This window comes from Pelodiscus sinensis, chromosome 1, assembly GCF_049634645.1.
Source record: "Pelodiscus sinensis isolate JC-2024 chromosome 1, ASM4963464v1, whole genome shotgun sequence".
Taxonomy (NCBI): Eukaryota; Metazoa; Chordata; order Testudines; family Trionychidae; genus Pelodiscus; species Pelodiscus sinensis.
The window spans coordinates 237,069,209-237,078,769 of NC_134711.1; positions in this window are offsets into that span (position 1 = coordinate 237,069,209).

Genomic DNA, 9,561 nt, shown 5'->3' on the forward strand with positions numbered 1-9,561 from the left:
AACTACCAGGAGTCCCACGAAGGCAGGTTGAGTGTGAAGACGGCTAGTTCACCTTCCGTGAAGTCACACGTCCTCAGTCCTCTTCCCTGTGCTTCGGTGCAGCTGGACGACGATTGATGGTATACTCTGATCTAACCTAATCCTAATCTTAACCTAAAAATAAAACCCTATCTAATCACCGACGCTCCTGCCGTACAAACACGATGACGGCCTTTAAGCGGACCGCGACGCAGCCTGCCGGACACACACGACGACGATAACTAAACTGTCTAAATACTAAGCTACCTAAACTAAACCAAACCTAACCTATAAGAAGTAGGATAAAACTATAAGCCTTCCGCCTAGTTTTACACCTAGAAGTCTAAATTAATACATTCACTCTTTGTTAACCTAGGACCAAGATTAGATGTCTCTCACACACCCTAACCTAGCACCCGACGCAACAGAAACTGCTGCGTGGCAGAGACTTATATACGCTGTCTCATGAATATTCATAAGTTTACAGGTTTAAACTGATTGGTTCACGGAAGATGCCATTCTGGCATATTTTTTAAATGATTGGTCAAGAAAGTGTTATGATTAGTTAGCCAATCATTTGATGCATATCACTAACTTTTCAAATCTCAACAGATATATTGTGTTATGAGTGCTACATGCCAAACTCTTGTTCAGTAATGGAAGTCACTCAAGAATCCATTTTGTAGAAACCATTTTGATTGACATATAATTTGATTGACATATATCTTTTACGGTCATATACAGACATTTTTGATTTTACATAGTTCTGTTACAGACATTGCAAGATGTATTTTACAAACTAGCAAGGAATTCATTGTAGACTCATTTCCAAGATTATTACATTTACATTTTAAATTAATACATACGTTTTCTCATACAATTCTGTTACAAAACCCCCAACCTGAGCTAAACTTAGAGCCCCTCCCACACTCGAAACCCCTTGGCCCAAGACCAGAGCCTGCACCACAACCCCCTACTTCAGCCTGGTGAAAGTGAGTGAGGATGGGGGAGGAAAAGGGATGGAGTGAGCAGGGTGAAGCCTACGAGAAGAGGTGGAGCAGGGGTAGGATTTCAAAGAAGAGGCAGGAAGGAAGTGGGGCCAGGATATTTGGGTTTGAGGTAGATCTTACATTGCACTTAAATTGAAAAAGTGATCTTGTGGTTAAAAAGATTGGTGATTACTACTTCAGAGCAACAGCCTTCACTATTTCTTAGCACACTAATGCCTGACTCAGAATTCTCCTGTGTACTGTATTTCTCAGTTATTTGGAAACAGCACCTGGTTGGTGTTCGTGGTGCCAGAAATCTTTTACTGTCAGTTTTTCTATTTTCTGCCATCCAGTTTTCTTGTAGGTATGTTTTTAAATGAGGAGAATAGGCCACTCAACTTCAAACCATGTCAGTATTGCAAAAATATGTACAAAATAGCCTTTTTGCATCATCTACCTAAAGAATTTACCAAAATATGCAGAAACTCCTGATTTGCCTGCAGATGTCATCCTCCACACTTAAAAAATATCCCATCGTCTAACATAAAATTTCAAGTAATGCAATCATTGACTGCTTCAAAGGATAAGTACTTGAAACTAAATTCTGTCAGCAAAGGATATTGAGTTCCCAGATTCAGTGCCAGTCTCACCCATATAGAGTAGCTGAAGCAAAATGCAGGACAATGTAGCACTTTAAAGACTAACAAGATGGTTTATTAGAGGATGAGCTTTCGTGGGCCAGACCCACTTCCTCAGATCAAATAGTGGAAGAAAATGGTCACAACCATATATACCAAAGGATACAAGAAGTTCTGAAATGTGATTTGTCCTTTTCATATGTGTTCATTTTTTTAATTGTATCCTTTGGTATATATGGTTGTGACCATTTTCTTCCACTATTTGATATGAGGAAGTGGGTCTGGCCCACGAAAGCTCATCATCTAAAATACCATCTTGTTAGTCTTTAAAGTGTACATTGTCCTGCATTTTGCTTCAGCTACCCCAGACTAACACGGCTACATTTCTATCTCTATTCCATATAGAGTAGACCGTGATCTCGACCCCCAGTAAATCCAGTGGGGCAGTCTCATCACTGAAGTGCCTTGTGCCAACACCAGAGAAGTGAATCGCTCTGCCAAGTATAATAAGCTCCTTACAACTTAAACACAAAGGTGTATATCTCCAGATAAGGTAGGCCTTCCAAAGAAGAACCTGAAGCAGAAAGAAGAGCCTGAAGCAAAAGCTGGGGGCATTTTTGTGCCTTGGTGGCCTCGTGCTAAATAGATCACAGAGGTGAAGCACCAGGATAGTGGTTCCACAAGAGACAATCTCACTTTACCCAATTGTTAGAGAAATTATTTAAGATACATGATAGAATAAAGAACAATTCAGGAATATACAGGGCAAATAATTGAGAGATCTGGACAATTATACGGTGGATGTTCCTAATCAAGTATCTATTAATTACCTGCTCGCCCTAGCAAATATTTGTGAAAAAAATTAGAAGATATTTTAGCTGATCTTTTCAGGTGCCGTCTCTGGGAAGACTATACTTCTAGCAACTTCCTTGGAATTAAATCAGCTGAGCGATGGAGCTGGCACACCTTTCATTAACTGATCCAAATTAGGGATTAAGGCTCAGATTTTAAAGGAAATAGACAATGCTAATCGCAGCATTACTATGTCTTCCTGATTTATAAGCCTAAATATAATTTTTCAAGAGCAATTTAGGCACCTAGGAGCTTAAAAGTCATTGACTCTTAATGGGATTTTGAATCTTATCTTCCTTAAATCCTTTTGAAAATAACATGCAGGCCCCTAAATGAGTTAGGCATTTCAACATTGAATGAAGTGACACCTTTTGAATCAGTTGGTGAAAGGTACTACAGTTCTAAAACTTGTCCAAACAATTTGGTTAAGGTTTATAACAACTAGACTATATTATATTGTATATCTCAAACAAGCAAGGGGGGGCAGTCCCCTCAAACACTTAATCACTTTACCAGAGTCTAACGGCATAGAGGCGATTGTTGTGCTGCTGGCGACCTCAATCTGTCGGCTAGTTGAAAGCCTCGGGAGAGGAACAGCCAGGTGTCCCTCGATAGACGACGGCGCCGATGCTGGCGACCTCAATCAGTTGGCTAGTTGAAAGCCTCGGGAGAGGAGCAGCCAGGAAGTCCCTTGAAGCGCTGGAATTGGGAGCGATGTGTTCCCCTTCTGGGAAGACCTTCGGCCTCTTCCTGCACTTCGGCGCAGCTGGAACTGCGATGGACGCTAGACTCTAACCTAACCTATCCTACACTTATCCTAAAATAATACCCTAACTAACTCGCGACGCGCCCGCCGAACAGGCACAACGACGGCCAACATGCTGTGACCGACGCTGCCTGCTGGACAGACTCAACGACGAGATCTAATCTATCTGAAATCTAAACTATCTAACTTAAACCTAATTAAGTAAGATTATCAGAGTATAAGACCAAGCCTTCCGCTTGGCTTAACTCTTAGATGATGCTAAACCTCACTCATACGACCCGGGACAAGACGCTAGACCACACACATACACCCTCTCATGCATGCACTAGTCTAACCTACACCTAGCCCGATGCCCCGACGCAACAATAAAACGGGCGTTGCTCAGGCCTTTATAGGTTAGACTCATGCATATGCATGAGGGTTCTGGTTTGAAGTGATTGGTCTGTACAAGATGCTCTTTTGCATAGCTTTAAAATGATTGGTTGTGAGACATATTAATTACATATTCATGAAACAACAACCGTTCCTATGAATATTCATCGAGCTAACAGTTTAAGCTGAGGAATATTCATTTACAGTTTGAACTTTAAAATGAAACAAATCAGTACATAAGTCAGCAATGCAATGTTCTTACAATAATAATAATGTGTGTGTGTGTGTATATATATATATATATATGTATCCACACTCAGCCAACATAGATACAAGGTTACATTAAGCTCGTTATTATTACAACATAGCAATTAAATATAATTAATAATCATACTAGTCTTCAGTAATTTATACAATAATACAATTCTGTTTACATTTCCCCTCCTTGATGCACATTGGAGGAAATCTTAGATGTTCATCAATTAACTTTTTTTATACAGAATTGAAAGCAAATATGGGATGAGATTTATGGTATGGACAGCAGATAACAATAGTACCAATAGAGGAAGGATAATGCATGCCACAACGATATATAAAATGCCTAAGGGGTTGGTCAACAATGATGCTACACTGATTTTTTAAATGTCCCCAAAGATATTTCCAAACAGTATATTCCACCATTTGGCCTTGAACAGCATTCTTTTGCCTATACTAATGATCTCATTGACAGCATGTTGAACCACAATATGCACCTTTTCGCTAGTGTTATGAATGTCATTGATAATATCTTTTAGGTCAAAGTGAATCATCATTGATTTTATTACCTCCAAATTCGGTCCCAAAGATATTGGAGTTACTGTCTCCACAACAGCATATCTTGCCATAATGTCCTTGTAAGATGTGTCCAGTAATGCCAACTTAACATCACAGCCTTGAATCTCAAATACTTTGCATAAGCATACGTTTATCATTTTTGGCATTATGACGTTGTAAAATTTATTGACAATAATTTTTGGACACAGACTACGGATGCAAAGACATGTCTGATCCACCTGAACCATCATTGTTTCATTGCTCCCGAGTGGTACTCGGTGGAGTTCATAATTGCATTCTCCTTGTGGATTTAAGCACAAGTGACCTTGATCCCACAGTCTGGTTGTGCAAGTATAGCCCAATTTAGGGTGTTGAATGCAAGCTTGTAAGTTCACGGCATTAAACGTACCCTCATTGTTTTGATATGCCCATACACGATCTAATGAGGGCATTAATACAGAGCCATTAACAAATATTCCCAAGGTAGCAATAGGTAATACAGACTCTTTTCGGGCCTCAACGACAGTTAGCACTACAAGATGCAAAATGTTTAGTGCTAGATCAAATTCTGAGTGTAATATGGTCCATAGATCCTGATTTTTTTTTTTTTGAAAGGAGAGGACATGTTCTTAACCAACGTGGAGGAGACCTCTTTTGCTCTCTTTCACTCCAATCTAAGCCTATTCCTAAGACCCGACGGACAAGCGACGCCCTGATCCTGGGTTAAGCCCAACGACCAGAACGAACCATCGTTCGATCAGAACCTTTATAGCTTGATCTCATGCATATTTATCACCTTGGTGGTTCAAACTGATTGGATACTACAAGGATGCACTTTACACATGGTTCAAAGTAATTGGCTGGTAGGAATCCTACTGAGTATTCATGGATTATGCAAATAGCAACTGGTAGGTGAATGATGTTTTTAAATCTCAACAGTCACCTGCGGACGTGACAGAACCTATGGCTGATATGGATGGTATCAGACTCCATCTTGATATATGGCAAATCTTGGCATATTCTAAACATACAGACATTTACGAATAAAGTTCATTGACAAATATATATTATGCAGTCCTTTTGCACTGTTTATCTATTTTACAGGGTAATATACATCAGACCTTTTGCATTTACATTCAAATAGATCTACATTTTGACATCTCTGCCTTACATCTTGTTACCTAGAGAGCGGAGGTAAACAATTGCAGTGGGCAATTAATTAAAGCCTAAGGTACTCTCTCCACAGAAGTCAGATTCGCCCTGGTATCCTGTATCTAATCACCAGTTAACTAATTTAGTAATTAACAAGCCAGACAATAATTTAGAGCCAAACCATATATTTTTAAGAATAAAGAACAAACATCAGCAAATACAGCAACTATAACTGTCCCACCCTAACCCAAGAAAGAGAGAAGATAGTACAGTCCCATACACACAAGGGTATACATTACGTAAACGGCGATTGAAGTCCATGACCTACAACCTCTCAGCTAATTTTAAGCTTTAAGGGAGGACTAATGGAGAGATCCTTTGATGTTCGTTGTTGGTCCGGATCCTGGAACCACGTGGGTTCTCGCCTCACCCGATCTACTGCTCAGGATAAGCACCGGATCCTGTCTGAATATCAATGTCCAAAAGAGCCAGACGTCTGATTATAAGTCCCAAAGTCTCGAGTTATAGTAGAAGAAGGCTTCCCTTACTCCTTAAAATAATATCCCAAGATATGGGCAGTCTCAGTTCGATCGTAGGCTGGAACTTTGGCCTCCTCGGGGTACACAATGATGACACACATACACGGACATAGAAGAGCCAAAGAACATGAATGCTCTTCAAAGGAAGCTTATAAAGAACTTAAGGCGGGAACATGAACTAGCGAGCAGGGTGCAATGATAGTGGGCCGGGTGCATAAGGAAAAGGGCCGGGTGCATAAGCAGGGGTGCGCACGCAGGGCATAGTAAGGACTACAAAGGTTTTGAACCGTGTGCACAAGCAATAGAGAGGAGTGCAAAGGCTTCTTTCTCCAGGTTTTGGCGGGAAAGATAAATGAGACTCCTTAGACTCCATTTTAAATCTGTATACCCCGGGCAACACACTCTTGAAATTTTAGTTGTTCACCAAGTCTTTTGTCAATCTTTTTGATGTTGCCCTTGAGAATTTGCGCTTCTGTGTGCTGAATCTCTGACATATTATTGAGTAACTGCTGTAAATATTCAGCTACTTTGATTTTGGGTTGGAAGTCATCAGGAGGCACCCCTCCTTCGATCCACCACAGTTCAGGTGTCTTCATGGGTTTCCCAAAAAGTATCTCATAGGGAGAATACCAAGCAGATCCAATAGTAGATCTCGTAGCCATGAGGATTAGTGGAAGATGTGTATCCCACTGTTTGCCGGATGTCTTGACATCCTTCCTCAAAGCAGTTTTCAGAGTTCTGTTTGTTCTTTCTACCAACCCAGATGATTGTGGGTGGCCTGCAATATGGAACAGCTGTCTGATTCCTTACGCCGCACACAACTGCTTGGTAATTTCCACTGTAAAATGCGATCCTTGGTCGCTGTCAATAATGGACGGTAAGCCGTATCTAGAAAATACTTCGTTCAATAGTACGCGAGCTGTTGTTTTTGCAGTACTATTTCGTGTTGGGATAGCCTCTATCCATTTTGTGAATGAATCCACGATGACTAAGCAATATTCATTACCTTTTCCTGTTCTAGGTAATGGAGCAATGAACTCGATTTGGATCCTTTCCCAAGGTCCATTTATTGCTTGGTGTTTCAGTGGAATCTGGTTGTTCTGTGCCTTGGGGTTATCTTGGGCACACCTTAGGCAGTTATTAATGTAATGTTCTGTATCTTCCCGTAGTCGAGGCTACCATGCAACACTTTTAATTCGGCTTATGGTTTTGTCCAGTCCATAATGACCTTGCGCATGTGCTAACTCTATTAGGGTATGTCTACACTATCACCCTAGTTCGAACTAGGGTGGTTAATGTAGGCAACCGAAGTTGCAAATGAAGCCCGGGATTTAAATATCCCAGGCTTCATTTGAATCTTGCCGGGCGCCGCCATTTTTAAAGCCCCGGTAGTTCGGACTCCGTGCCCGCGGCTACACGTGGCACGGAGTAGGTAGTTCGAATTAGGTTTTCTAATTCGAACTACCGTCACACCTCGTTCCACTACCTACTCCGAGCCTAATTCGAGCTACCTACTCCGTGCCGTGTGTAGCCGCGGGCACGGATTCCGAACTACCGGGGCTTTAAAAATGGTGGCGCCCAGCAAGATGCAAATAAAGCCCAGGATATTTAAATCCCGGGCTTCATTTGCAACTTCGGTTGCCTACATTAACCACCCTAGTTCGAACTAGGGCGGTAGTGTAGACATACCCTTAGTTCTTGATGCAAGATGGTGGGCATCACCAAAAGTGGATTTCCCATTTCCTGGTCCGATATCACTTCATGTGCCATAACTGGACCATGTGTATATCTTTTTATAACATATTTCTTATGCCGCCCTTGTTGTAACAATTGCATGATTTCTCGATCCTTTTCTTGAATTTTAATCACATCCACGGTATCTTTTAATGTTGCTTTAGTTTCAACAGCATTGATCTTTTTTCTAGATGTTTCTGGAAGTTGCCAAGTCACTTCTTTATTCAACGTAGCTGCTTGTTTTGCCAATTGATCTACCAGGTTGTTCAACACTGATATCTCCTGGTGATCTTTCCGATGAGCTCTTACTTTAAAAAGGAAAGTTTTTCCTTTTCGATTTTCTGCCAGACTCCAAGCATAGTTTAACAACTGGGCATAGATGTCAGGGCGATTATCTGTTGTACGCATATCACGTTTCCATACTGTCATCCAGTCTATAAACGATCTTAATACCCAATCAGAGTCTGTGCATATTGTAAGGTCTTCATTGTTATTGGCATTCTCTAATGCTAGAATGACAGCTACGACTTCAGCAGCTTGAGCTGATGGAAATTTCACTCTTTTCAAGATCTTTCTTTCCGAAGTTACATGAAGTGCTGCTGTACCAGTAATGACTTGTCCTTCTTTACGGTAACAACTTCCATCTACAACCCAAATGTTTGAAGGGGTCATCTGTCAAACCTCTTCATATTTATTAAGAAACATGAAGGGCGATTTGATTGTGGACGTAAGTTCTTCCGGGATCGGACAGACATGTAAGTCCTCTGGTCAAGTAGGTTGGCACAAGATGGCAGAAACCATTGATTGATTTGGTACTGGTTCCACTGTGATATCGTGGTTTATTAGAGTAAGCGTCCACTGCGCCAATCGTGGATGGCTAACTCTACCGTTGTTTGCTTTACCAGATATGATGTAACGAACAGGAGTATGACTTGTATTCAATATCACTGGGGACTTTCCGATTAGGTACTCCCAGTGTATGAGAGCCCAAGTGAGCGCGAGCACCTCTTTTTCACAGGGGCTGTGTCTAGACTGCATCCCTTTTCCGTAAAAGGGATGCAAATTAGACACATCGCAATTGCAAATGAAGCGGGGATTTAAATCCCCCCTGCTTAATTTGCATAAACATGACTGCTGCTTTTTCCCGGCTCGGAGCTTTGCCGGACAAAAGCGCCAGTCTAGATGGAGATCTTTCGGAAAATAAAGCCTTTTCCGAAAGATCCCTTATTCCTCTCAAAATAAGGAATAAGGGATCTTTCAGAAATGGCTTTATTTTCCGAAAGATCCCCATCTAGACTGGTGCTTTTTTCCTGCAAAGCTCCGAGCCAGAAAAAAACGGCAGCCATGTTTATGCAAATGAAGCGGGGGGGATTTAAATCCCCGCTTCATTTGCAATTGCGATGTGTCTAATTTGCATCCCTTTTACGGAAAAGGGATGCAGTCTAGACACAGCCAGGATGTATACTGTTGTTCTACTCCGGATAGTGTCCTCAATCCATAGGCAACTGGTTTAAGTGATGTGCCTTGGTCTTGCATCAGCACCGCTCCAATTGCCTCGTTACAAGTAGTTAACAACAAATGTTATTCTTTCATCGGGTTGGGATAGGCCAATGCCGGAGCTTGCATGAGAGAAGTTTTCAGCTTATAAAAGGCTTGTTCTTGTTCCGATCCACACTGCCACTCTTGTC